General features: G+C 47.6%; 1 pseudogene; it reads left to right on the forward strand.

The window, feature by feature from the left end:
• Positions 1 to 6,571: 6,571 nt before the first annotated feature.
• Positions 6,572 to 27,333, forward strand: LOC102912407 (exportin-5 pseudogene; annotated as a pseudogene).
• Positions 27,334 to 27,667: the final 334 nt, after the last annotated feature.

Consider the following 27,667-nt stretch of genomic DNA (forward strand, 5'->3'; position numbering starts at 1 on the left):
GAAGAGGCTTTTTAAAGGAAGGATAGCATCTCTTTAGGGTCCTCCCAGCTCCCACCATCTCCAGAGTCTTCAAAATTACCAAGTTTATAGCACAAAAATAGCTTTGCAACCAAACTAAGTTCTTTGAGGTGGATTGATTCAATGAGGTACTATGCAATTCCAATGAAGTACTGCTTCCTTTGTCTCTATTCCCTGGTTCTGGTGGTAATAATAATAATAATAATAATAATAATAATAATAATAATAAATGTCCATTGAGGGTTTTTTTTAACTTTTACTGGGACCATCTTGCCTAAAGGTTGCCTTTCTTGTATGTCTTTACCCTCTAAAGCAGTTCTCAATCTGTAGGTCACGACCCCTATGAGGGTCGAGTGACCTTTTCATAGGGAGTTGCATATCATATGTCCTGTGCATCAAATATTTACATTATGATTCCTATCAGTAGCAAAATTACAGTTATGAGGTAACACCAAAGTAATTTTATGGTTGGGGGTCACCACATGAGGAGCTGTATTAAAGGGTCTCAGCATTAGGAAGGTTGAGAACCACTGCTCTATAGAGTTTCTGTCGTTCCTATATGCAAATCACAGCTCAGAAGAGCAGCAGCAGGTGGAGCAGAGCCAGGCCTCTGGAGACAGAAATTCGTCACAGACATATGGAAATGCTTTGTGCAACACCACAGCTGACCTTTATCCTCTCCTCTCCAGCGTGATTTTATCTTTACATTTACCAAGCACCGGCTGCGTGTTAGGTGCTGTGTTTTTGTATGGATTAGCTTGCTTGGTGAAGAGTACACATTCCAAATTTTCTTTGGAGGGAGAGTTGGGGATAAATGTCTGGCCCAGGTTCAGATCTGTTAAATGTGTAAGCATGCCATACGGTCTCTAAGTATTCTTCCAGATCAAATTTACTAAAATTCTGTGGAGCCCCGAGATCCAATTTCTTCTTCCAAGCTTCCCCTAACCTGATCTTGCCCCCAGAGAGTCAAGCCTGTGCCAAGGGCTAGAGTGCAGGTGGCTTAGCTTTGGAAGTGACCCAGGAAACAGGAGTGGGAGATGGGAGGAAGGCAGAGAAGCTCAGACGAGGCTATTTCATGCGCTGGCCACCACCACCATGGGAAACCGAGGCTCAGTTTTGCAGGTGTTCTTTGAAACACCATGCAGAAAGTGCCCCCTAACAGTCTCCTGGAGGGACAGAAAAAGGACAACTTACCCACCTACTCCTGCATGAGTATGTTCCCTAACAAGAACTGAAGCAGGCTGACATGATTATTGGAACCACGGAGGACTGAGTGTGGGGGGCTTGCGTGTGCCAGGTAGCACCCTGGCAGATCCCTTTTACAATATGTTGACTTCAGATAGAGTTTCACTAATTTTCTCACACTTCCCCTTCTATCTCAGGCCGGCCTTAAACTTGTGATCCTCCTGCCTCAGCCTCCCAAATAGCTGAGATGACAGGCCTGGGTTACAAAGCCAAGCTCAGTGAAGTTTGTTCGGCTCAGGGCTCTGGAGCTCACAGCACGGCTCCGGTGTCAGCTCATCTCTGTGGAGCCACCACAGTGGGATGGCGCCACACCGGAAAACAGGCGGGCAGCGTGTGATTCAAGCACTGACTCTAAAGTGAACGGAACTGGTAACTCTTTATGAGAACTAGCTTAATCCTGCCCAAAGGCAGCACCCTCGGTGACTTAAGGACTTCCCGCCTCTTAAAGGACCCGCCATCTCCCAACACAGGTGTGCAGACCAAGCCTGTAACACATAAGCCTTGGAGAACAAACCACACCCGGACTGCAGTGTGGTCACAGGCCTCACCCTCCGGTGGTCACAGGCTGTCCCGTGGAGTTGATTCCTTCCTCCTTCCCAGTTCGCCCACACACCTGTGCCCACATTTCCACACAGTATCATTCCACTCCGTGTGACTCTGTCACCGTGGCTTTTCTTAAACTGCACATAGCATGATGTCTTCTGGGTCATCTGTACTGTGACTGATGACAGGCATTCCTTCTTTTTTTAAGGCTAAATAATACTCCATGTGTAGATATTACTTCCACTTTATTTGAATATTCTGGGGCTGAGTCCAGAGCTTGGAAAAGAGGAGGCCTCCGGCTGCCATCCACTTCAGTCCCACTCAGGTTTAGGGGATGGATTACATCTCAGTTGCCCTTCCTTCTGCTCACAGAGGGCTTTAGCTGTGGTACAGGCTCATGCTTCAATTCTTCAGGAAGGATCACTCAGGGCCCCTGCTTTTTCCCAGGATCAGTGAAAAAATTAGAAAGAGCTCAAAGCTGAAACAGGAGCTCTGGCCTCGTTGGTGTTTGGATAAGAGGTCAGCCGAAGCAGGCAGACCCTGAACCCTTCTATATGGGTGGAGGGGGGGGGCTTCTAGGAGGAAGGCAGCAAGGGCCATCTCCAGACACACGCACGCGCGCACACGCACACACACACACACACACACACACACACACACACACTGGCCATTCTTCTCCGGGGGACTATTCTGTCTGACCTTTCTGGTGTCCAGAGCTGGCGGCTCTCCCAGCCTCCCACACAGGAGCATTCCCCTCAGGGCACAGCCCCACGTGCCTGCCCCAGGATGCCCCACAGTTCAGCAGAGCTGCGTACCCCCATTCCTGTCCCTGAGTTTTCGCCAAAGGAGCATGCGCACATCCTCCTCCAGCGCTCCCTGACCTAGGGTACAAGAGATGCTGTCCTAGCATCTCCCCTATGAGTGCACCTGCCAAACTTGGTACGCCCTTCTTCTCTCGTATGGCCACTTCCTACCGTCGGAACACTTGATCACGGCACTCCTGAAGCGGCTAGCATCCCGCCTGCCAGCATGCTGCCCAGCACCTGACTCGCATATCTTCCCTTCCATCTCTTCCATGTAAACCACCTCAGAGGGTCCTTCCTCAGGGCTGTCTCCTTCCCCACCCATCCTGTCAGAGTATCTTCCTCAGACACAACTCTTTTCTTCCCTCTGCCTGAGAAAACTTATAAAAAGGCAAATTCCAAGAAAGAGATCTAAAGGGAGGGAAAGGGAGTTAGAGGGATGGTTTAGCAGTTAACACTGCTTCCTGCTCTTGCCGTGAACCTGGGTTCTGTTCCCAGCACCCACGTGGCAGCTCACCACCACCTATAACTCTAGTTCCACGGCATCTGACACGCTCTTCTGGCCCTGTCCCTGCCGTATTCAGAGCAGAATTCATCAAACTTGCCTCCTCCCTTCAAGCACACCCTGCCTTTGAGGTCTTCAGCTCTGGAACCAGCTTGGTTTTACTCGTGGGCTCTCACTCAAGTCTGATTTTAACTGGCACTTCTCTAAGATAGGCATGGAGTAAACTAACATCAATGTGCATTGAATTCTTCCTGCCCATCTCTCCTTAGTTCCTACCTCTCCCCACCACCCCTACAAAACTCTGACAGTGGAGTGGACATATGTGAGAAGAGTGTGTGTGAGGCCCAAGAATGTGAGTGTCCGGGAGAACAGGCCCTGCACCTTGCCAGAGCGGCACAATAGAACCAACCCTGTTCGCACAGATATGGGTGAGCCAGCCCTGAAACTGTATGAGAGAGCTGTCCCCACTACCCATCTGTCTTGTGGCGGCAGCATGGGCAGAAGAGAGTTGCCCTCCCACCCACCCAACCCCATGCCCATCAATGCCTGGCAGGTGGAAGAGCTGGCCCTGTGGTCACAAGGGAGGAGAGCCAACCCTGTTAGCGCAGGCGTAGGACAGTCATCCCCAAAGTTATAAATGTGAAAGAGCTGTCCCCGTTTCTCACCTGGCAGACCAACCTTACAACTGTCCAGGCCCAGACAGAGGGTGATGACCTGGCCCACCGCAACATCCACCCCATCTATGATCTGCTGTGGAGCATATGAAGGAACCTGACCTGCAGACCCAAAGCTGCAGGATCTCCACAATACAGGGCAACAGTAGGATGTCCAGGAGGAGTTCTAGCAAGGACCCAGCACGGATAGAGCAGTAGAAACCAGAGGCCTCAAACCAGACCAAAGACTCTGCAATGAACACTTGCAAGTGAAGCTATTTGGACAAAAGGTTTTACAGTGTGACTCACTGTGTCACACTGCAGCTTCCATAATGAGGGTTTTAAATTTTTTCTCTTTTTATTTTTTTTCCTTTTTTCTCTTAAATTTTGTTTTATGAAGGGGGGTGCAAGGGTGGAGGGTGAGTGGGAAGGGATGGGGAAATGAATGGAATCAAGATACGTGATGTAAAAGACACATAGAAGAAAGGAAGGAAGGAAGGAAGGAAGGAAGGAAGGAAGGAAGGAAGGAAGGAAGGAAGGGCGTGTTTCTGTGAGAATGTATGAGAATATGTGATTCTGTGTGTCTATGTGAGCACCAGTGTGTGAGAGAGTATATGTGTGTGAATATAAGATCATCAGGAATGAGTCTATAAGAAAACGATGTGTGTGTGTGTGTGTGTGTGTGTGTGTGTGTGTGTGTGTGTGTGAATATAAGATCATCAGGAATGAATCTATAAGAAAATGGTGTGTGTGTGTGTGTGTATAAGATCATCAGGAATGAGTCGATAAAAAATGGCATGAAGGACATTAAGAGTGTTTTATAAGTATTGAGAGTATGGAAATGTCTAAGTGTAGGTGTGAATGTGTACATGTGAGTGTATACAACTATAAATATAAATATGTACATGAGCATATGAAAGTAAGCATATTTGTTTTTATGGGATTCTTGAGTGTGCAAACAAGTGGGTCTCTGATTCTTGTGCCCTTTCTTGGGCTCTTTTCCTTCTGTTGGTTTGTCTTGTCCAACTTCAATATGGTAGTTTTGTTTTATCTTATTTATATTTTATTTTGTTATATTTTTTAAATGAATGAATGAATGAAAACTTAGCCACTAGGGTAAAGGTTAACAACTAAACTGTCACTTATACCTGCTGAGAAATGGAAAATCACTTTTCTCCAATAGAGTGACACTGGGTATATCAACCACTCCAGGACAGGCCTCGTGTTCAGGAGTAGTTGACCAGCATACAGTTGACCAGTAGTTGACTCCACAATGCTTCGTGTGCTTTTATTTGGTTACGGTTTGGTGGGGTTTGTTTTGTTTTGTTTTGTCTTTTCTTAGGTGCAGTTTTATTTTGTTTTCTTGGTTTGGGGCATTGTTGTTCTATTAGTTTTTTGTTTGTTTTGGGTTTTTTTCGAGAAAGAAAAAGTTGAGCAGGTAGGGAGGGGAGAGGATTTGAAAGGACTTGGGGGAGGAGAAGAATGTGATCAAAATATATTTAAATTTTAAAACTTTTAAATAATAAAAATATAATTAAAAAAGAAAATGAGCATTTATGTTTGGATATACATGTGGTCTGTGTGCATATGTATGTGTGTGTATATAAGAAAACATATAAGGTGTGTTTATGTGCAGATGTACATAGCAGTATCTGAGGCTATGATGATGGAGTTGTGTGGTATGAGTATGCTCCTGTGTAGTAGGTGTGAGTTCAAGAGTCTGTGTTAGACAAGGCTTTCCTGTACAAATCCTGCAGCTTGCTTGTCTCTTGGCTGCACTTGAGTCAAAGGTCTGTGTGTGTGTGTGTGTGTGTGTGTGTGTGTGTGTGTGTGTAAAACTGTGCCCCAAACACAACCGTGAAGGACTGAAAAACATTTGTTCAGCTAGCTTCTGCTCCCATCTCCCCATTGTCGGGAGCACACAGAGATAATGAGAACTCAGGCAAGACCTCACGGACCCCCGAGTGATGGACAACCCACCCCCAGGCCTTGCAGAAAAGTACAGGCCTTCATCTCTAAGTCACTTGTTTGCTATGGTGGGAGATGGTATTCTTCCTGTACAATAGGATTAATTAGTGTTTTCTGAGCACTCTAAATGCCAGTCATGGTCCTTAGGAACAGAAGGGATTGCTTGCCCAGAGTTTCACAGCCGGTTAGTAACAGGATCTAGATTGACCCCAGGAAGTGTAAGAATACTGCTCGTATGTAAAGTATGACAAAACAGCTCACGTGTGTCACTACTAGATGTATAGTCAGAAGCGATTGTTTCGGAGTCCTGTCCTACCCCTCTGAGTCTAAGATCTGAGATAAAGAAGGGTGTGTAAGAGGCAGGGCAGAGAGGCAGAAACAAGAAAATGAAAACCAGCTATTTGAGCAGGGGCCAGAAAGAAGAATAGATCCCAGGGCCTTGTGAGTCTCAACTGCGTACTCAGCATGTGGGTCTAAATAGTACCCCACTGGGGCTGTAGCCTGGTGTAACCGACCTGTCCTGGAGAGTCAGCCTAGTACCAGGAGAGTGCCAGCTGGACTGTACACAGCAGCAGTTTGTTCCTGGCTGAGGCCAAGCTACCTGAATTTGCTGGGTCAGCGGATGTCAGGGCAGGCCTGGGATTGCAGGAGCCCATGGCTGGAGTTGCCCGCTCCTACTTTTCCAGAAGTTGTAACAGTTGCTCCCAAAAGGAAGCCCCGGGGCCACAGACAGCAGACCCTCTAGAGTGCTTGCCAAAATGGAGATTCCTTCTCCCATGCTGAATCAGTCCCCTGTGATCCTGAAATCTGTATGTGTACCTTGTACCTCTGGGAGTATGGACTCTCAGGATTCCTATTACCCCGGCAGCTATGAAGGGACCAAGGGAAAAACCAAGCCAGACAGAAGCCAAGCGAAAAATGTGAGCTCAGGGCTAAGTCCAGCAGAGCGTGGCTTCCTGGGATCCTTCTCCTTAACGTCAAGTCCTATGATCACACCTTTGACCACCAATTCTCTGATCACACAGGGGGCTTTTACAGGTAAAGTGGATGGCTTCTTTATCGGAATGAAGAATGATAGAAACCAGTTCTTTTTGTAAAACTATGCAAAGGCCTGATGTGGAGGCTATGTGCTACGACCCCAAAGCAGTCCTGTGTCTCACATTGGCCAAGAGCAGTTCTGAGGATAAGGGTAACAGGTTCCTGACTTTGTGTAGTTTCTACCTGGAATGAATCTTTTCTGGAAGACCAGAGCACCTGCTAGGACAAAGAGCAGATATTACTTAAGCTAACACTGTGAGTATGTGTGTGTGTGTGTGTGTGTGTGTGTGTGTGTGTGTGTGTGTGTGTGTGTGTGGTGTGTGGTGGTGTATGTGTGTGTGGTTGTGACTGTGTGACTATGAATAATTGTTCAACAGCATCAGGTCTGAGTTTGGTCAGAGATCAAACTCAAGAGTTGTGACGTGAATGAGAAGGAGCAGCCAGCTTTACCCAACTCAAGGTTCAATGGCCCTATCATTAGCCATGGAAAATCACCTAGAAACCACACTCTAGCAGAAGGGCTGTGGTTAATCGCGGCAATGGGACGAGTCTAGTCATGAACACTAATAGGATAAACAAGAGATACTTTCAAGTGTTCACAATGGTGGTTGGGGTTCCATACCCAAGTTGCTAAAGGATAGTTTCTGGGCACTCACCTGACCTGCTGAGTCTGTGTAGGACGTGGAGAGAACTGTCAATTGATTTTTCTTTTTTAAGAAAACATCTCGGTGATTTTCTGCACACTCACATTTGGGAACCACTGCTAAGGAAATCTCTTGTGGCTTTCCCAGCCCCGGGGTCAAAGCCATGAGTTGAGGCATGTGGCAGCCCTGCAAAGAATGAACATTATCCACTGGCCACTCTTGGCTACATCCCCCAGTCAACTGCTAAGAGACAGCCATCCAGTAGGCGAGGGTTCTCAGAGATACATTATTACCTCCGTGCTCTGGGAAATCCAAGCAGGAGGGTGTTCCTCCACTTGGCTGCCCGGCCCAGGTTCTGCTCCTCCCGGCTTCAAGCCTGCTCACACCACCATAGTCACCAACCAAGAGCAGGAGGAGGCATCTGATAGAAAACAGAGGTGGAAGACAGATCCATGACAGAGGAGGAAGAGGATGGCTGAGCAAAAAGAAAGAAAGAAAAGAAGAAAGGAAGGAAGGAGGGAGGGAAGGAGGGAAGGAGGGAGGGAGGGAGGGAGGGAGGGAGGGAGGGAGGGAGGGAGGGAGGGAGGAAGGAAGGAAGGAAGGAAGGAAGGAAGGAAGGAAGGAAGGAAGGAAGGAAGGAAGGAAGGAAAGAAAGTTCAATGGCCAAACCAGATGATGATGGGGCCCCTCTGACAGCCAAAGCTGCATCTTCAGAACAGAACACTCAGGAATCACAGCTCTCTTCCAAAATGAGGGAGGCATTTGTAGAAACCGCAACTTACAGCAGAGGTACTCAGGCTGTCTGCAGCTTTCCTAAGGGTACTTTGATTCCACACCAGGAACAGGAAGGGAAAGAAAAGACAACAGAAGGAGGGAAAAAAGTAGCGGCTTGTATTGTGAACAGTGTACTACACCAGTGAAAACTATGAATGAGCGTCGCATCATCCCATCATCGCCACGGGCAGTAAACACCTGTGAGGAGTGATCGCCATTCAGTGAGCACATCTGCACACCACCTCGGCCTTTCCTCGTGTGTGCCACTGCTGTGCTCAATTATTTTCGTGACAAGCATGTGTCACACACGCAACTATTTCAAAGTGTTTGTTTAATTACGAGCAGCCCTTCAGTTAATATATACATGCATGTGGTGGGGGATTTGTTTTGTATTTCAAGTCTGGCTAGAATGATAGCTCGCTTGGTAAAGGATTTGTCTTGCAAGCAAAAGGACCTAAGTTCAATTCCCAGAACCTACATTTTTAAGTCAGGTGCAGTATTATGCACTTGTAATTCCAGCATTGAGGAGGCAGAGATAGTCATATCCCTGGACCTGCTGGTCCACCAGCTACTCTACTTGGTAAGCTCCAGACCAGTTAGAAACCCTGTCTCAAAACAATTTTTTTTAAGGTACGAAGTGCCTGAGAGAGGACATCTAAGGCTGTCCTCTGGCCTCCATAGACACACACACACACACACACACACACACACACACACACACACACACACACACGGCAACTATAAGGCAAACAGCCGACAGAACTCCTAGTTGCGGCCCCCACAGGAAAGTTAACCGTCAGGTATGTGCCAGCAGGATAGTGTGCGGTTCTGAGATCTGTATAGCTTCTCCCACATTTAAGAAAGCAGGGATGATCTGAACAGGTAGGTCAGGAGGTGACAGGCTTGACTTTGGTGAGAAAAATGGGAGCTGGGAAGAGTATCCCACCCTAAAGCCACACATTGCTTGAGGGAGAAACGGACTGAGAAACAGAATGGAGAGGGATTGCTCCCGAGACTGCAGAGGAGAGAATCTACTGTAAGGAATGAAAATAGCGGGACTTCGGTTCCTGTTTATATAGTACGGGGTAAATACTCCCCCTACCACATCCCAAAAAGTCAGATGTACTCCTTACAGAGGAGGAGACAGACCCTAGAAGGATTCAGTGACCCATTCAGGCCACTCTGGGAAAGTGACAGTCGTAGAAGTGACTTATCATGGGCAGGTACAGGAGTAAAGGGGTGAAGACTCCCACATAATAGACACCAGGAAATTGGAAGACTGAGGCTAGGGTAGAAAGTTAGCCTAGGACTGGAGCACAGCATGAGGAGAACATGGGAGGGGCCCATGGAGCACAAACCAACATCTCGGAAAATGGATCTGTGTCGGGAGATAGGCTAGGGGCTCCCTGAGACTCTGATCAAGGAGAAGAGAAAGAAAATGAATCCTCATCAGTGGGGAACAAGCAAGACACAGACTTGGAACCAGAACACAAACTCCAGAGACAACATCTAATTTTTTTTCCTTTTATTTTATTTTACAATACCATTCAGTTCTACATATCAGCCACGGATTCCCTTGTTCTCCCCCCTCCCCTTCCCCCCAGCCCACCCCCCATTCCCACCTCCTCCAGGGCAAAGCCTTCCCCGAGGACTGAGATCGACCTGGTAGACTCAGTCCAGGCAGGTCCAGTCCCCTCCTCCCAGACTGAGCCAAGCGTCCCTGCATAAGCCCCAGGAAGATGGGTGGTAAAAAATTATTTTGCAGATGATTCGTGGTGAGTGTCAGCCACAAGGCAGGAAGGGGAAAGGGAGAACTCAAAGAAAGAACTTCCTGGATCTCCACTTTTCCAAGTTCTGAAAATGGAGGCTAATAAGATGTTGTCTCAGCAGGGAATCATCTACAAAATAATGTACCACCCATCTTCCTCCCTGTTGTGGCCATATGCTAATATCCACCTCCAGGGGCACGACTCTTTCACCATTCCCATTTTAAGTGATGAGGAAACTGCCTGGGGCCCCACATCTCCTCAGTGGCCATGCACGGTCTTGAACTCCGATCCCTAATTGTCAATACATCCAGTTTTGTTGGTTTTTCTCCATACTCTGTAGTCCATCTGGGGCAGCTGCTGAGCAGACTCAGCCAAGTTCCATGATCGCTGTCTCCAATTCTGTCAAGGCTGCCATGCCATTAGAAAGGGGACAGGCAGGGACAGTCTTAGTTGTTTGGCAGGCAGCCTGAGTACGCAGGGACGGGCACCAGCCTGAGCTAAGTCCCCCCTTCCTCCGTGCCAACGTGGCGCGGAGAGCGGGACACCAACAAGAACAGTCTAACCGCGTGCAAATCTCATGAGAGGTGTGAACACTGCAAACCAGGACACGATGTATCTCCACACCCAGGACCAGGGGCCAGAGCGCAGGCAGAGGCAGCCACCGAATGGAACGTCATCAGAGACAGAAAAAAGGAAGTAGCTGATACAGTGGGGTAAACCTATACTGCACTCAGTGGCTGAGGCAGGAGGATAGTAAGTTCAAGGCTGCCTGGACAGTAGAGAGAGTTGAAAGCCAGCCTGGGCAACTTGGTGGCTTGGCAATTTGTGAGGATATCTTATCTTGATTTTTTTTCCTAAAAAAAAAAGGAGGGGGTGCTGAAAATTCAGCTCAGTGATGTAGCTGAAGTTTTCCAGTGTCCCACCTGGCTGGCGGTCAGGACAAACCTCTCACCCACAGTCCTGTAGCTTTTTATAAAATAATCACACAGAGGCTTAATATTAATTACAACTGCTTGGCCATTAGCACAGGCTTATTACTGACTAGCTCTTACGCTTAAATTAATCCATAAATCTTATCTATGTTTAGCCACGTGGCTTGGTACTTTTTCTCAGTTCTGCCTTCACATTTTGCCTCCTCTATGTCTGGCTGGCAACTCCCGACTCAGCCCTTCTTCTTCCCAGAATTCTCCTCATTTGCTTATCCCACCTATACTTATTACCTGGCTACTGGCCAATCAGTGTTTTATTAAACCAGTGTACAAGAGCATTATCCCACAACACAGTGGTACTCAGTTAAGTGCTTGCTTAACATGTTTGAGGGCCACAGGTTTGATCTCCAGTACCAGAAGGAAGGAAGGAAAGGATGGAGAGAGACTTAAGAAGGACCAGAATATGGGGTTCACCTGATGTGTTTTGGGGTGTGGGAGAACCTGTGGCGTGAGCCCATCTGGAAGAATCAGCAGCCAGGCTGGGAGAGTTGTGTCCTGGTGTCTTGGGGTAGACAGGGGATGAAGGAAATCCTGACCCTGCCTCCTAAGTCCATGGAAACCCAGCTGGGAAGAGAGACAAGGATATCCTTGGAGAGGAGGCCCAGGGCAGAAGTAAGGGACAAAGCCCTGGGAGCAGAAAAGTGGGTGGGCCACAGGATGTAGACCCCAGCCTGACCCAGAGCTTCACCGTGTGTTTCTTCTATTTTCGGTGGTGACAGAGGTAAAGGGCTGAGGAGAAGCAGTCTGAGGAAATGCATAGAACTCTTCTTACCTCCCTTGACTTTTATGAAGTAACCCACTCAGAACGGAAGATCAGTGGGCACACACGCAGGTGTACTAGATGGCTCTCCAAATCTGCTGCCATGAGCAGTGGCCAGCACCTGGCTTCATTTTTTTTGTTGTTGTTGTTGTTGTTCCCACTGCCATCCACTGGCTTGAGAAATTTATGGGCTCAGCTGCCCCACCCCCAACCCCAGATGGGCGCCAACACAGGTCATCCAATCCTGAGAGGCTAAAGCCTCCTATCTCCGCAGCTGTCAGGAAGCTTCTGCAAGCACCAGCTCTAGTTACAGGGCATGAGCAGTGCAGAGGCAGCTGTCCCCGCGGGCGGGCTGTCCCACGCTGTGGGCTCTTCTGACTTAGGGAAGGTGTGGGGGGGTGGGGTCTGAGAGATGGAAATACTTGTTCTCTCTCGCGAGTGCGCGCACGCGCTTTCCCCTCTTGGCCTCTCCTTCTCTTGTTCCCCACTCATTTCAATTTTCTTACTGCAGACTTCTTTTCCCAGGCTCGTCATGTGTATCGTGACCTCAGCCTAGGCTGGGGTACACGTGAGCAGGCCATCTTACAAGTCTTTCAGGTCACAATTATGTCATGTTGGCCAGAGGCCATCAGTCTTCCATGTGCGTGCATACAGTCCTTTTTGTTTGAGCAACAGAATACTCGTGTGTACCTGTCTTCCTTCCAACGCTAACCAGCGGGATGGAAGTTTTGCGTCTTTGGGGCTGGGGGAGACCCTGTGGTACCCCAGGCAGTGTTCCTGTATCCTTCAGGTTCAGGAATGAGCTGTGTGATGGGGTAAGCATGCACAGTGGGGCAGGGGTGCCCACGATTAACTTTGCAGCCTACCAGAAAGGACCTGTCTCCATCTGGAAGGGAAAACAGAACTCCAGGGCTGGACGTCTACCAAACAACCTTCCTGCATTGCAAAGGGAGGGCTGGTGCATCTGGGAATCTTCTGCCTGGTGGCTGCGGACTTCAGAGAGTCGATGGCATTAGGCACAGGCAACCAGGTCTATGAATTCTGACGCAGGGTGTAGATTTCAAAAAGAAGAATCAACTAGTCAGAGAGCGGTATGCAGAAAGATCAGCTTGTCCCAGCCTCAGCACCACCTCCATTGTCCTGACTGACAGGTTTGTGGGGTTTTGTCTGCATCTCTTAGGTAGCAGTTACTCTCCATCAGTAAGAGATGAGGGATGGCAACGTGGCTATTTGGTACCTATGCAAACTTGCAAATCTTCTCATCTCAACTGGTCAGTTTCTTGCCATAACATGCACGGGTCTCTAAAGCTAACCACTCCGCAGAAGCTGTCTGTCCACACCTGCCAAAAGGTTACAGTCTGTCTTATTTTGATCACTCAGAAAGGACATGGTTAATTAGGAGTGTTTCAGAACATAAGATGGAAGATACCCCAATCTCCTGGGACTATAAAGAGCAGAAGGAGCTGGGCGGCAGTAGTGCATGCCTTTAATTCCAGCATTCGGGAGTTAGAGCCAGGAGGATCTCTGTGAGTTCGAGGCCAGTCTGGTCTACAGAGTGAGATCCAGGACAGGCTCCAAAGCTACACAGAGAAACCCTGTCTCGAAAAACCAAACCAAACCAAACAAAATCAGAAGGAAACAGCAGAGAATAGAAACTTGCCAAGCCTGGGCCAGTGTCTAGAGCAGTGGTTCTCAATCTTCCTAATGTTGAGTCTCTCTAATACAGTTCCTCATGTGGTGATGACCCCCAACCACAAAATTATTTCATTGTTACTGAGTAACTGTAATTTGCTACTGTTATGAATTGTTATGAATCATAACATAAGTATCTGATATGCAGGATATCTGATGTGTCACACACACACACACACACACACACACACATCCGCAAGAAAGTAAGAACTCACAAGTTGAGAACCACTGGTCTAGATGAAGTTCTTGGAGTCTAGCAAAGCCAGACCAAAGCAGGCAGAAATGCCATGGTTTGAGGTAGGCAGTGACTGAGACATTCTGCTTCCTGTTATTTGCAAAGTTGGTTTCTGTAGGTTTGGAGTACAGTAGTGTGTGTGTGTGTGTGTGTGTGTGTGTGTGTGTGTGTGTGTGTGTGTATTACTATCAACATATGACAACATGTACCCAGGATATAGGTCACAGCATCATAAAGTGTTAATGCAGAAAAAGGCTTTGGAGGACACACATTTATAGGAGCATGTATATCTACACCACACACACACCTTGGCTTAATCAATTCATGTTGAATGAAGGCACCTCATTACCAATTTAAGGAATTGTTTATCTATTCACCAATCATTACATAACTATTGTATTTAGAGCTTGTACTAAAATTAGGTCAGTATACAAATCACAGGCTAGAACCGAGAAAGTTTGATTCAGGGCTGTTTAGCCATTTCATCAAAGAGCTACACTATTTTTAAAACAATCCCGGATGATGGATTTTTTTTCCTCTATGCTTGGACAGCCAGGTGTATGGGCCTTGGCACAAAAACACCAGTGAGTTCCAAGCTGGGGGAAGGTGTGTGGCTAAGAAACATTCCAGCCTTCCAGCTCTCTGCACACTCCTGGAAGTCTTAAAGAAGGAACTATGTAAATGGGAAAGCAAAACCTTGTTTGGTCTTTCCATGGCCCCTCTGAAACCTCACCTGTCTCTTCAGAGACATATCGAGAGAAAACAGGTGTAGGCATGCGAGCGTGGTGCCGAGAGAATCCAGTATCTAGGTCAATTTCTTGCTCACCGACCCCCATGACACCTTTATCACCAGGCTTATGCCTATTGCCCTCTGCCCCTTTGAGGCACTAGACTTGGGGGATTTTTTTAATTATTTCTTTTACATGGATGGTTGTTTTTCCTGCATGTATTCTATGTGTCACATTCATGACTGCTACCCTTGGAGGCCAGAGAAGGGAGTCAGAACCCCCAGAGCTGGAGTTACAGACTCTTGTAGTCCTCTGGGAATCAAACCTGGGTTCTCTGGAAGAGTGGCTAGCGCTTTTAATCACTGAGCCATCTCTCCAGACATCGGGTAATTTGGCATTTCTTATGTCAAAAGGAAAATGGTTTTCATTTCTATATTTCCTATTCCCAAGCAGCTGGGTGTGAGAAAAGCTGTAGCCGTGGCAGGATTTTGTCCTGAGGCTGCCATTCCCAAGGTTGCAGGCTATGGCTGCAGAACACTGGAGAACAGAAGGAATGGGATTTGAGCTGCCCCATCCAAGGAGTGGAGACTTCTTCATGGTCCCAAAGGTATGTAACAGGCTTCTGGGGGTCAACCACTTGGGAATGTCGGTGTCCCTGACTCTTGGTACGGGGTCTGTTCATCCATGTCTCAGCTAGAGGAAACAGAGGCAGAAAAGCCTTACTTTGGAGCTGGGTGGTTGGATTATTGGGGTCCCTGAGACCAGCTTCAGCTCTACCCTTTCAGCCAAGCCTGAAGGTTACTGGATCAGGCTGGGCCTACTGGACTAGAGAGCTGAGTCACCCACAGGAAGGGACAGCGGGGACCGTAAATCACCCTGCATTTAAGGATGGCTTTCGAAAACCCTGGCTCTGGGCTCAGTGTCTTTATTTATATCTCTCGCAGGAATATTTTTCAAACTCATGACAGTGCAGGCGGTGTTGCTTTGAGCACACTCCAAGCACCTGGTCTCTTCTATAATGAGCCTCGCAGGTGACAGGCCTTGGGATGCTTGAGCCCAGTTCTGAGCCTGCTGTGACTCAAGTCCACACGTACGCCTACTCCCTGCCAAGGCCAAATCCGTTCTCCCGCATAGAGGAAGTACAGCCAAGTTCATGGCACGATGTTGCATGTACATGCACAGTAAGCATGCAGACGCATATATCCACGAAATCGCCGTATACAAGCCGCTACAAAGCCTAGATTCTCCACACATTCCTGAGACGTCCTTGTACACTGGGACATTTGAGTCAGGGCACAGGGGAAGGGCCCTCCCAGCCATCAGATGCCCATCTCACAGCTTCAGAAGAACTTGGCTGATGACCGAATGAAATTAGGTTTTGTACCTTGGCATCCTGGGTTCTGCTGTGGATGACCTTACAGTGCAAATACAGACAAATCAGACAGGCCAGGCATGGTGGTACATGCCTTTAATCCCAGCATTCAGCAAGTGGATCTCCTTAGGTTTGAGGCCTGCCTGGCCTACATAGAGGCTTCTAGGACAGTCAGGACTCCAAAAAGAAACACTGTCTCAAAAACAAAAACAAAAAAAGAACAAACAAAGCCGGGCGGTGGTAGCCCACGCCTTTAATCCCAGCACTCAGGAGGCAGAGCCAGGCGGATCTCTGTGAGTTCGAGGCCAGCCTGGGCTACCAAGTGAGCTCCAGGAAAGGCGCAAAGCTACGCAGAGAAACCCTGTCTCAAAAAACCAAAAAAAAATAAAAAAGAAGAACAAACAAACCAAAAGAACCATCAGAGGAATTGTAGCATCTGCAGGTGAAAGAGCCATTGGCCAGAGCCCTCCCTCTTGAATTTCCTGAAAGAAGAAACAAAATTTGTTGAGCAGAGGGAAGGAACAGAGTAGGCTTGTCTTTCTCCATTAATAAAAGCTCATCCCTTTAACCTCTGTTTGCATGGTTTCTGTATCTTCCACCTCCCCAACATTTCCATCTTCTTCCTGATTTGTAATTTAAATCATTTAGTATCATTTGATAGACTAATAATTGTTGTTTATTTATTTCCATTGGTTTGTTGACCATTGTTTATTCTTTTTCTAAGTCTCCCACAAGGAAAGGAGACGCCTCATTCTATCCACTTCATTGTGGCTTCCAGAGAAAACAAAACACATCACCTGGGACCACAAAAGGCAGTGGCTGCAATGAGTTTGAATTGAAGTCACCCTTGAGGTTCTGCCCGATGACTTAATTCTGAGATGACGAACTCAGAAGGGGTCCTTTTAATGCATCTCTCTAGTCCAGGGCCTGTCCTTTGGGCTCTGTGCTGCCTCACCAAGAAGACGCAGAGTGAACCCATTCAACCTACAGTTTCTTCTGAGATCTAGGTACAATAGTTGCAGCAAGTTACTAACCACTCACCCTCTCTGCCCAGTATTGAGCAGGCACGTAGAGTCCACATATGAAGGATGGCGTAGTCACTGGGGCCCACCACCAAGTAAGAGGGAGAGATGGATCGTTTTCCATTAGCAACGGAATAATGGCCAGTGCTACTTACAGTTTCCTTCTTGACTGTCATAGATCCACATCCTTCAAAAGTCACAGTGGGAAAGAGAGATGTGGGGAAGGAACTCAAAAGGAAAAGACAGGAGAGTGCCGCAGGCTGATAAAAAGCTGGGTCAGGCCAACTGGAGATTTCTTCGCTTCCTGGTGTAGACCCCGGCACTGATGGCGCACAATTGTGGAGCCGCTGAGCAGCTCACCCAGGAAAGCGCTTGCCTCATTAACATGAGGACCTGAGTTTGATCCCCAGGACCCATGAACAAAGCCAGGCACGGGGATGTGCAGTGGAGGCAGAAACAAGGGGCTCCCTGGGACTTCCTGGACAGCCAAGCTAGCTGACTTATTGAGATTCAGGTTTAGTGAGAGACTTTGTCCTCCCCCCCCCCCAAAAAAAAAGAAAGTGAGGAATGATTGAAGAAGACACCTAAAGTTAATTTCTGACCTCCATGGATGTACACACACACACACACACACACACACACACAATATGGAGCATCTTCTCCCATCTCCCAAATCCAGGCTATTTTTGTCATTTTCTTGAGCAATAGAGTGGAATCCAAAGCAACAGTGCCTTTCACCTTCTTGGAACCCTAACCCTGTCACATGGACAGACCCAAGTTCTCCTGTGGGAAGATGAGTGAGTGTATGTGGGGTAGAATGGATAACTGGGTCCAGACTATCATGATTTAGCCAAGTGACCCACCACCCAGCCCATAAACACATAAGACCCCCCAGAGCCAGGATCAGAGATGTCCTCCTCCACTCCGCAGGCCTTGCTACTGGTCTTCGGATGACGGGACAGTGATAAAGGAGTGTTGTCAACCATCTCCATCTGTGGAGGAGGTTCCTCATGCAGAACCTAATCTACACAGCATCTCTCTCCTACCAAGAGAGCCACGCATGTTGGACCACTTGATGTCACTCGAGACATATTTCACGATATAATCTGAACTCACGCTCACAGAATAGAACTGAATAGAGTGGCATGCCAAGGACTCTCAGACATTGGCAAAGGGTGAAGCAAGTAAGAACTACCCCCATGCGTGTATTAATGCCACTCCCTGGCTCTCCTCCATCTCCCCAAGACATGGGCTTGGGAAAAAAGTTACCTGATCGCCGCTGCCTTTGTCCACCAATTCACTCGGGGATGGATTAATCCCTGCTCAGTTTCTTCCCCACCTCCCCCATTCTCTCCCCAGTCTGGCTGCCCAGATGATGTAAGCGTACCCAGTCTTGCAGCACAGTCAGTGGCTGGCTCACTTCCGTGTCCATGAAGGCAAGGCAGACACTTTAGAGAAAGAGCTGGAAAATATTACCACCCACCCCCTCTCCACTCTCCCTCCCCCAGCCCTCGTCTTACTCTATATTCCCAGGCTGCATAGGAACCCAAGAGACCAGCGCTGGGAAGTCCTGAAGGCCGAGAAAAAAGAAACTGGAACCAGAGCCCCATGGCCCCATGGGTTGAGCCACGAGACTGCTTTGGGCATGAGAACGAGTCTTAGGAGAGAAACCCAGGGCATCTGGAGGGCCGTGCCAGCACCCGCCCCTCATCCCCACACTCGGCTGCAGCAGCGGTGGCATGGCCAGCTGGTACCGATGAAATGGGCATTGGCATCGAGGGGCCAGCAGGTCAGCTTCAGTGTTGGGGAAGGGGCTGCACAGTAGATTTCCCATCACTGAGAGGCCGTGGGGCACATGCCTGTAATCCAACTCACTCAGACATCAGGGCAGGGAGATTCTAGGTTCATTGTCAGCTTGGATTATGCAGAGAAACCCTGCTTTTAAAAAAAAGTCACTTAAAAATTAACTTTCTCTTTAACAAAGAAATGGGTTCCGTTGTGACATACTCATACATACACATCGTTACATCTTCTTACCCATTTCCCCTCTGCTCTCTCTCTCTCTCATCCCCCCAACTTTGCTGCTGCCCCCCCAGTAGCCCACCCTTCTGCTTTCATGATACGTATATCCTTCTACTCACTATTGTTCCCTCTCTCTTCCCTGCAGACCCCCCTCCCTCTCGGATTCCCCTTGCTATTTTCATTTCATTCGTGTGTGTGTGTGTGTGTGTGTGTGTGTGTGTGTGTGTGTGTGTGTGTGTGTTTGTGTGTGTGTATTTCTTATCAGTTATTTGAAATTGTCAGATTCCCTCGTAAAACCCAGAAGAAGGAGACTCAAGGTGGTTGACTTGGACAAGTGTGGGCAGACAGAACCCAGTCCTTTTGTTGAGTTGAAGATTTTCAAAACCTCCTAATGTCTGTAGCATGAATCTTAAAAGGTCTTATTAATAAAAACAAACCCGGAGCCAGGTATTGGGGTGAACACTGAAAGATCAGAGAAACAGAACCAGCCACAGCCACCTCACCTTGCCAGTTCCTCAGCTGATCCTGCTTCCTCAGACTGGAAGCCTCTGAGTCCTCATCCAAATGGATCTCAGTTAAACTGCTGCTAAAAGCCTAAAAGCTTCACCAGTCTTTAGTTCCTGGTTTTCACGCCTTATACACCTTTCTGCTTTCTGCCATCACTTCCTGAGATTAAAGGCATGTGTCACCATGCCTGGCTGTTTCCAGTGTGGCTTTGAACTCACAGAGATCCAGGCAGATTTCTGCCTTCGGAATGCTAGGATTAAAGGTGTGTGCCATCTTTTTCTGGCCTCTATATCGTGGCTGTTCTGTTCTCTGACCCCAGATAAGTTTATTAGGGTGCACAATGTTTGGGGGAACACAATATCACCACAAATGTCTCTAGAATTTCTCCAAGCTTTTAATGCAGGTGTAGGGATCTGCTATTAAAGAGCCATTGCTTCTTGGCTTGGAAATTTCTGCTTTTTGAGCATGCCCCACAAAATCCCATGACCATACCACAGATGTACCTCTTGAAATCTATACAATGTCAGACAAGCCCCTCTTAGTTCCTTCACCTGAGAGTAAGATAAAAATGCATCCATCTATCTGTCCCAGAGCTGTGAGCTCAAGCAGACATAAACTGTGAAATAAAGCTAATGCACACTCATATGGGAACAGCGAGAGCTGAGCAGGAATTCTCTGTCTGAGCTGGATGTACCTTGCATGGGTGTTTGTTACCATTTTGAGAAGGAAATAGGAATATTTTAGGTGCTTGAAGGGGGTCTTGGGACCCCAGCTCCTTCTTCTCTGCCTCTGAGTCTTAAACTCCGCTGGGTGACAGTTTTCTCTACCATATGCTCCGGACTACAAGCCCAAAACTAACAAAGCCAAGCAACTCATAAACTAAAACCTCTAAAACGATGAGCCAAAATAAACGTGTTTTTTTTTCTTTTTAAGATGTTTTATTTTGGGCATTTTGTTACAGTAGGGGAACGTAGTCCTCTGCTCAAAGGTTGGGCCTTGTCTACTCAATGCATACAACTTTCTAAAATTAAGAGAGAAACAAAAGCTAAGGTGCTTGTGGCATTTGTCTGTGAAAAACAAAAAGAATGTTCTTGATCTACAGGGGACATAGGAGGGGGTGCACTCTGGGAAAGGATATTTTGGGGTACTCTCAGCCTCAAGATAAATTTTGAGGAAGGAATGAAAGATGGTAGCATGGAAGGAAAATGGCTCCCCATACTCCCTATGTATCTCTACTCAACTCAGAATCAAGCCTAGAGGAAGGCTATTTTTAGAAAGGGGAGACTTAGATGAGTACCTCTTTATTCTGTCTGCCTGGGACCCCTCCACCTACTTCTAGAAATACACCCCTTCTCTCCTCTAGTGACATCCTCCTCCAGCACAATGCTGGTTGTATTCTACTAGAAGCTTCCAGCTAGGAAATTATTTCCCAGGCTCCAGAATAAGCACATGAGCCAAGGGAGACCAATGCTCCCTGGAGAGTTTCTGAATTCAACCCCAGAGAAAAGGGCGGGTCTTCCCTGAGGTAAAGATTTCAGGTTGTCACTTGGTTGCCATGGTCACTGTTGGTGCCTGTCTGAGAAAGAAAGACCCATGTGTGGATGGGCAGAAACAACATGAGGAGCATTGAGTCCTAGCCTTTTGTCTTTTCTGCGTCCCCAATTGTCCCTGAAGCCAGCCCTACTCTGTTGGCCTTTGGTTCAGTTACAGAAACTAACAATTCCCCTTTGAGCCTCAGTTGGTTATGACGATTCTGCTGCTCGTAAGTAATCATGGACTACTATATATATCCTTTGTCCTGTTTCTCAAGAACAACCCCACCAACACGGGGAGAAAAGACTCTGTAAGTAGAGCAATTAGAAAGCCATGCAGGTATGTGTGACAGTTGTGTAGCTTGGTCTATTTGTGGGACTCCTGGCAGTGGGATCAGGGCCTGACCCTAATGCTTGAGCTGGCTTTGGGGAACCTTGTCCCGGTACTGAGTTGCCTCGCCTAGCCTTAATACCTCAACCTGATATGCCATGATTTGTTGACACCCATGGGAGGCCTGCTCGATTCTGAACAGAAACAGAGGAGGGTACCAGAGGGGAGGTGGGGGAGGTGGATGGGAAGAGAAGAGGGAAGGGAAACTGAGGTTGAGATGTAAAATAAATGAAAAAATTAATTAATAATAAAAAATGAAGAAAGACATGCAGGATAAGAAGTGTGGAGCTCAGTGGTAGAGCATCTGCCTAGCATGCACAAGGTCCTGGGTTCAATCCCCAACACTCCCTTCACCAAAAAAATTAAATGAATTTATTCATGCATTTGTCCCCCCACCCCTTTATAATTTCCTTCTTTCTTCCTTCCTATTTCATTCCTTTTATTTCTGGTTTTGTGTGTGTGTGTGGTTTTTGTTTTTGATAGACGATCTCATGCAGCCCAGGCTGGTACTGAATCCCTGATCCTCCTTCCTCTACCTCCTAAGTGCTGAGATTACAAGTGTGCACCACTATGGTCATAAAATTGGCTTAAGCCATACTGATACTCACATACAGGATTTGAAAACAAAGAAAAATCATTCTTCCCTTAAAATGTTCGTTCCCTTGGTATAATTCCGGAAACATTCATTTTCTAGCACACTTGTTGGTTCAGCCATGAAACGCTTTTCAGAACACCGGAAGACCCTGGTGTCCGGCGCCTGTCACCCTGAGTGCTGCAGGGACTCTGTTGCAGACCATGCTGGCAGAGGGAAGCTGACTCCCCTTCTCCAGGTCTCCCCTAAGGAACATTCCACAGCCCCCCTCTTCCCATTCTGGCCTTAAGCACATCCTTCCCCGCCCACCCGCACTCCCTTCCGGAGCACCTGTTGCTACAACAAAGAGAAGCTTGGGGTGGAAGTTTCTGGGCTTGTCCAGGTGATAAACGGGGTCCATTCAGAGGAGATAATGCCATTTGTTGGATTAGCTCTTTTCAATCATCGGGGAAAGCTCTGGGTGGGGAGAGGCATTCAGAGAGCTCCGTGGATATAAAAAGGTGATTATATTTAAATGGGAGACCTGTCAGCAAGCAAAGCCCTCGGCCAGCTGACACACAGGCAACTTCAATAGCTCCGGTGCAGCAGGCAGGGTGGGATTCGTGCCTCTGGACTCGGTCAGAGACAGCTGCCTCTCTCCTAAGGGAACAGGCCTTTCTCTTTGCCCTGGGCACAAGGGCTTTCTCTCAAGGGTTTTGTCCACACTGCCCAAGCAAGAGCAGACCCAGCTGAGGTCCTCTTAGAAACCAGGTCTGCAGGAATTTATCACAGGCCCAGCGATTTGAGAGTTGTGGACACAGCCCATGTGATGCTTCAGAACTGAGGTTCACTGGGAGCTCTGTTATTCTGGTGCAGTGGACAGGGACCACATATAGTAAAGGAGCAGGGACAGAAGTAGCCACGAGTAGCAACCAATGGGCATGGCTGCATCCTAATAACACTTTATACTTATAGACATGAAGATTTGGATTTCATCTTATCTCCACGTGCCATGAGATATTATTCTTCTTACCAATGGTTTAAAATGTAAAAAAAAAAAAAAAAAAAAAAAAAAAAAAAAAAAAAAAATCAGGGCTGGAGGGGTGATTCAGTGGTTAAGAGCACTTGCTGTTCTTCCAGAGGATCTGGGTTCGGTTCCCCGCACCCACATCAGGCAGCTCACAACGTGTAACTCCAGTTCTGGTGTCCTCTTCTAGCCCTCTTTAAACATCTATACTTAAGTGTAGTCTCTCTCTCTCTCTCTCTCTCTCTCTCTCTCTCTCTCTCTCTCTCTTTCTCTCTCTCTCTCACACACACACACACAAATAAATAGATAGATAGATAGATAGATAGATAGATAGATAGATAGATAGATAAAGAAATAAATAAAAACAGTGAATCTTAAAAAAAAAATAGAAGTGTAAAACCCACCCTTTCCTTCACATACTATGATGAAGATACACCTTTTTACTTAGCTCTATGAAGAGTCCTAAGCTTACTGAACTGATCCATAACCTGCATATATACAGCACTCTAACATTAACAGACATACCTGTGGCCTCCTTCAACAAACACTCCTACCCTGTGAGTTAAGTATTACGTCAGCGTCTACATGAGAAAGCTGAGGGACAACCCTGACAAACCAAGAGCACACCATAAGGGGGAAGACTCAGTGGGAAGACTCAGTGGGCAGACTCAGTGGGAAGAAGACTCAGTGGGAAGAAGACTCAGTTGGAAGACTCAAGTAGGAAGACTCAGTGGGAAGACTCAAGTGGGAAGACTCAGCAGGAAGACTCAGTGGGAAGACTCAAGTGGGAAGACTCAAGTGGGAAGAAGACTCAGTGGGAAGACTCAGTGGGAAGACTCAAGTAGGAAGACTCAGTGGGAAGAAGACTCAGTGGGAAGAAGACTCAGTGGGAAGACTCAGTGGGAAGAAGACTCAGTGGGAAGACTCAAGTGGGAAGACTCAGTGGGAAGACTCAAGTGGGAAGACTCAAGTGAGAAGACTCAGCAGGAAGACTCAGTGGGTAGAGTCAAGTTCAGACACAGTATTTGTGTTACAGTGACAAAATGCCGAAGAACAGCAATCTAAAGGAAGATACCTTTATTTTGGCTCCGTATTTGGAAGTGCCGGTCTGTGGTCAGCTGACTCCACTGTGCGGGGCCTGAGGCAAGATTTGAGACATCAGAATGCAGTGACATAGGGGACAGAGTGCCAGGCCCAAGGTATCTCCTCCAAGGGGACACCCGTGTCTGAGCTGCCTTTCTCACTGTGACAGGACACCTGACAGAAGCGACTTAAGGAAATGTGTTCCAGCTTATGATGGGGGAGACCCAGGCGTCTATCACAGCAGGGAAGGCATGGTAGCAAAAACAGCTCCAGCTGTGACTGTGATGACAGGACTCTGAGGCAGCCAGTATCTCTGTCAGGAAGCCAAAGAAATGAACGCTGGTGGTCAACTGACTTCTTCCTTTTTCCTTTTTTAATTTAATCTGCATCTCCAGTCCCTGGAAAGTATTACTCACATCCAGAGGGAGTTTTTCTGTCTCGGTCAAACCTCTCTGGAAGGGCTCTCAGAAACACACTCATCCAGAGGTGTGTCTCCTAGGTGACTCTCGACCCAGTCAGGCTGACAGTCAAGACCAACCATCACACCCAGTGCTGCCTTTGCTCCAGCCAGGCCCTGCCTTCTAGTTTCCATCATCTTGAAATAAGCCATTCAGTTATGAATTCATTGATGGACTAACCCATTAAGTCAGCGGCCTCATGAGCCAGTCACTTCCCAGAATCCCCACTTCTGAACACTGCATTGGAGAAGCATCCTTCAACACATAAGGACTGGGGGGAAGAACATTTTACATCTAAATTCTGAGGCAGAGAGATGCTTGAATTGTGTGTTTATTTCACCCTCTGTTTTTAAGGACCTTGGAGGCAGTAGATGGGGACAGTCATCTGGACTAAGTACAGAAGCAGGTGACTCCTGGTCCTCCTGATTCCACATAGGAAGCAGATAGGTGCTTTTCTCATGAGATAAAGGCCCACCCCTTCATAAGTACTCTGAAGATGGCAAGTTCAACAATGAACTATAATCCTACAGTCTCAGCCACCATGACTGTTCGCAACCTTTCCTGGAGATTCAAAGGCCAGCTTAAGACTTGTCTCAAATGCCTGACTCTAGTTCATTTCCATGGTGGAGTAGGGTCCCATCATTTGGGGGCACAGCTAAAAGCATACCTGATCCGCCAAGCACTCTTCCACCTGTGAGGTATTTTAGTACCACCCCATTTCTTTAGGTAAATCACTAGACATAGTATACTGGTGTGGATTCCTATCTCCACATGGAACCACGCTGTGGTCTCACCTTGTGACAGTTGCTTCCTAACTCGTATCTATAAGATGGGGCAGTCGCAACAGGATGGAATTGTCCATGCAGCATCTAACAGATACAGGGTGCATATAACATCTAATGTGCTTTCTACAACCCATTAGGGATCCCAAGAGTGTCTGTTCTTTCTCCTAGATCTGGAATCTTCCCCCATGTCTTCCTGTCTTCGCTGATCTGCCTAGCTAGGATGTTTTCCCTACCACTGTGCTAGAATTAGAGATGTGCTCCACCCCTGGCTGGCTGGGCTCTGCTCCATTGAGTAGGAAGGGCATCCAACCCCTCCCCACTAGCTGGGTAGTCCCCATCTTTCCAGCTCTCAATGGATGGCAGTTCTAGACAGCCTCTCTTTCCACTGTCCCCTTCTCTCTTCAACAGATGCTCATCAGTTCTGCCTTCAAATGGTCTGATTTTATGCTAAGCAAAAGAAGTAACCTTGTCTATATGTGAAATAAATACTTGTTGCTGTTCTGGCTTAAAAGCTATCCCCGTAAAATATGCTGAGGGACTACCAGCCTGCCGTGGCCCAATACCCATCTGTGGTCCTGCTAAGGGAACTGTGCATGCCTTGTGCTCTGGGATGATGGTGGTATTCCTGGCACTAGCCATCCCGATGGAGCAAGTGACATACTGAGAGAGGAACTGGGGAAATCAGTGACAGTCATGATGGTATCCAGCTCCACCCAGCACTAACAGCAGACAGCACTCAACCCTTGTGAAGAGTTTAAAGAAAGGTACCGATCTGTGTCCTGTGTGGCTTAAGGTTGGCTGAGAAAACACAGATTGCCGTGGTCATTTTGGCCTTCGGATCCTGGAACATATTGCCAGGTTTCAGTGGAACAGCATGTCTCTCCGGGAGGTCTCTGAAGGCCAGCATCATGGAGCTGATCACAAGTGGAACGCTGAGTATTTTGGAAGAGGAGGACCACAGTAAAGACATTCTGTGTCAGACTATGGTAGAGATGATCCAACGAGAGTGGCCATAGCACTGGCCTGACATGCTGATGGAGCTGGACACTCTCTCCAGGCCAGGGGAAACACAGACAGAATTGGCATGCTCATCCTTTTGCACCTGGCCGAAGTTGTAGTGACCTTTCAGACAATCCTCTCAAAGAAGAAGGGGTATTCAACAAACATTATCTCATAACGTGGAAAGAACTTTCAGTTCTCTACTCATCACACTTCATGGAAATGTAACCAAGTACCAGCAAATGAAGACTGACGCCTCTCTTGAGTGAGAGACTCAAGCAAACTCTTCCATAAGCATCGCAACACGGAATGCCTATGGTGGCTACATCAGCCGGGTAACTGTCAATCACATTGCTGTTGAGAACTGTAAACTCCTAGATACTGTGGCTGCTTCTAAATGAACAAGAACTACAGTTGGGAGCAGCTGAGTGCCTATCACTGCCGTCAACAGAAAAGGCAAGTTGCTCACCCGGAAACCCTGATGATCACATGTGGAGATGTTGCTAAGCGTTCCTTTCTCTCTGCTGCACAGACTGCTAGTGGAGGAGCCTTGGTAGGAAAACACTACCTTTTCCTGAAGAGATCCCATCAGATGCTACGTGTGCTGGGCAATCACCTGTGCACATGGCTGGGCTTGGATTCTAATTCACAGATACTAGCAAACGTTGGAAAGCACACAGAATTTTTTCTCACTTTTGCAACCCACCCAAGTCAGTTTCTATGCTTTTTAACCCAGATGACTTGGGGAGGACTCTTCAGGCATCTCCCAATCCATTGCTATTAGCAATAATACCAAAATATCTTCATACTTCTGGGACCAACTTGGTCAAGATGGACTTTCCTTCAGAGACTTCCCTAGCTATAAATAGTCTGCACTTGGTTTCCATAGTGATGAGGGACTTAAAAGCTTTCTTTGATTCCTCTTTAAGTCCAGCAAGGAGAAGTAATGAAGTGGATATATCGCTTGGATCCCAAGACTAGCTTCCAGATTGCTGCAGAGCGGCTCAGGTACAGCTGTCGACATCTATCGATACTGGACCAGTGAACCGCTGTCTGCAGCTGGAACCAGAGAGGGAGGCTTTGGCTCCATCTTCTCCTTTTCATTTGTGCAGTGGGAAGCTATGGATTTTTGCAAGGGAAAGTATGGTTGACCAGATGTTTCAAACACCAGAGAAGGGAGGGGTCTGGCTAGTGGACTAGAGCCACTGAGCTCTGTAGACACGCTCCTCTCTCCCCAGGACCTCACAATCATTCCGTACCACTCCATCCTGCCTCAGCACCTGGGTGTGAAGAGCCCACCTTCTTCCCTGATGCTGCTAACCCCCCCCCTCCCACCCTACTTTCTTCTCAACTCAGACATCCTCGGGGAAGCGTTTCCTTCCCCCTCTCTGACTATAAAATCAAGAGTCTCTTAGAGGAACTCACAGCCCCACGTTCCTTCCGAGGACCTACCACAGCAGAGTCTACACGGCATGTTTGACAAGCCAGTGTCTCCTCCTCACCCCTCACCTCTAGGAGGTTCCAATTGTATCTA

Source organism: Peromyscus maniculatus, chromosome 13 (genome assembly GCF_049852395.1).
Source record: "Peromyscus maniculatus bairdii isolate BWxNUB_F1_BW_parent chromosome 13, HU_Pman_BW_mat_3.1, whole genome shotgun sequence".
Taxonomy (NCBI): Eukaryota; Metazoa; Chordata; class Mammalia; order Rodentia; family Cricetidae; genus Peromyscus; species Peromyscus maniculatus.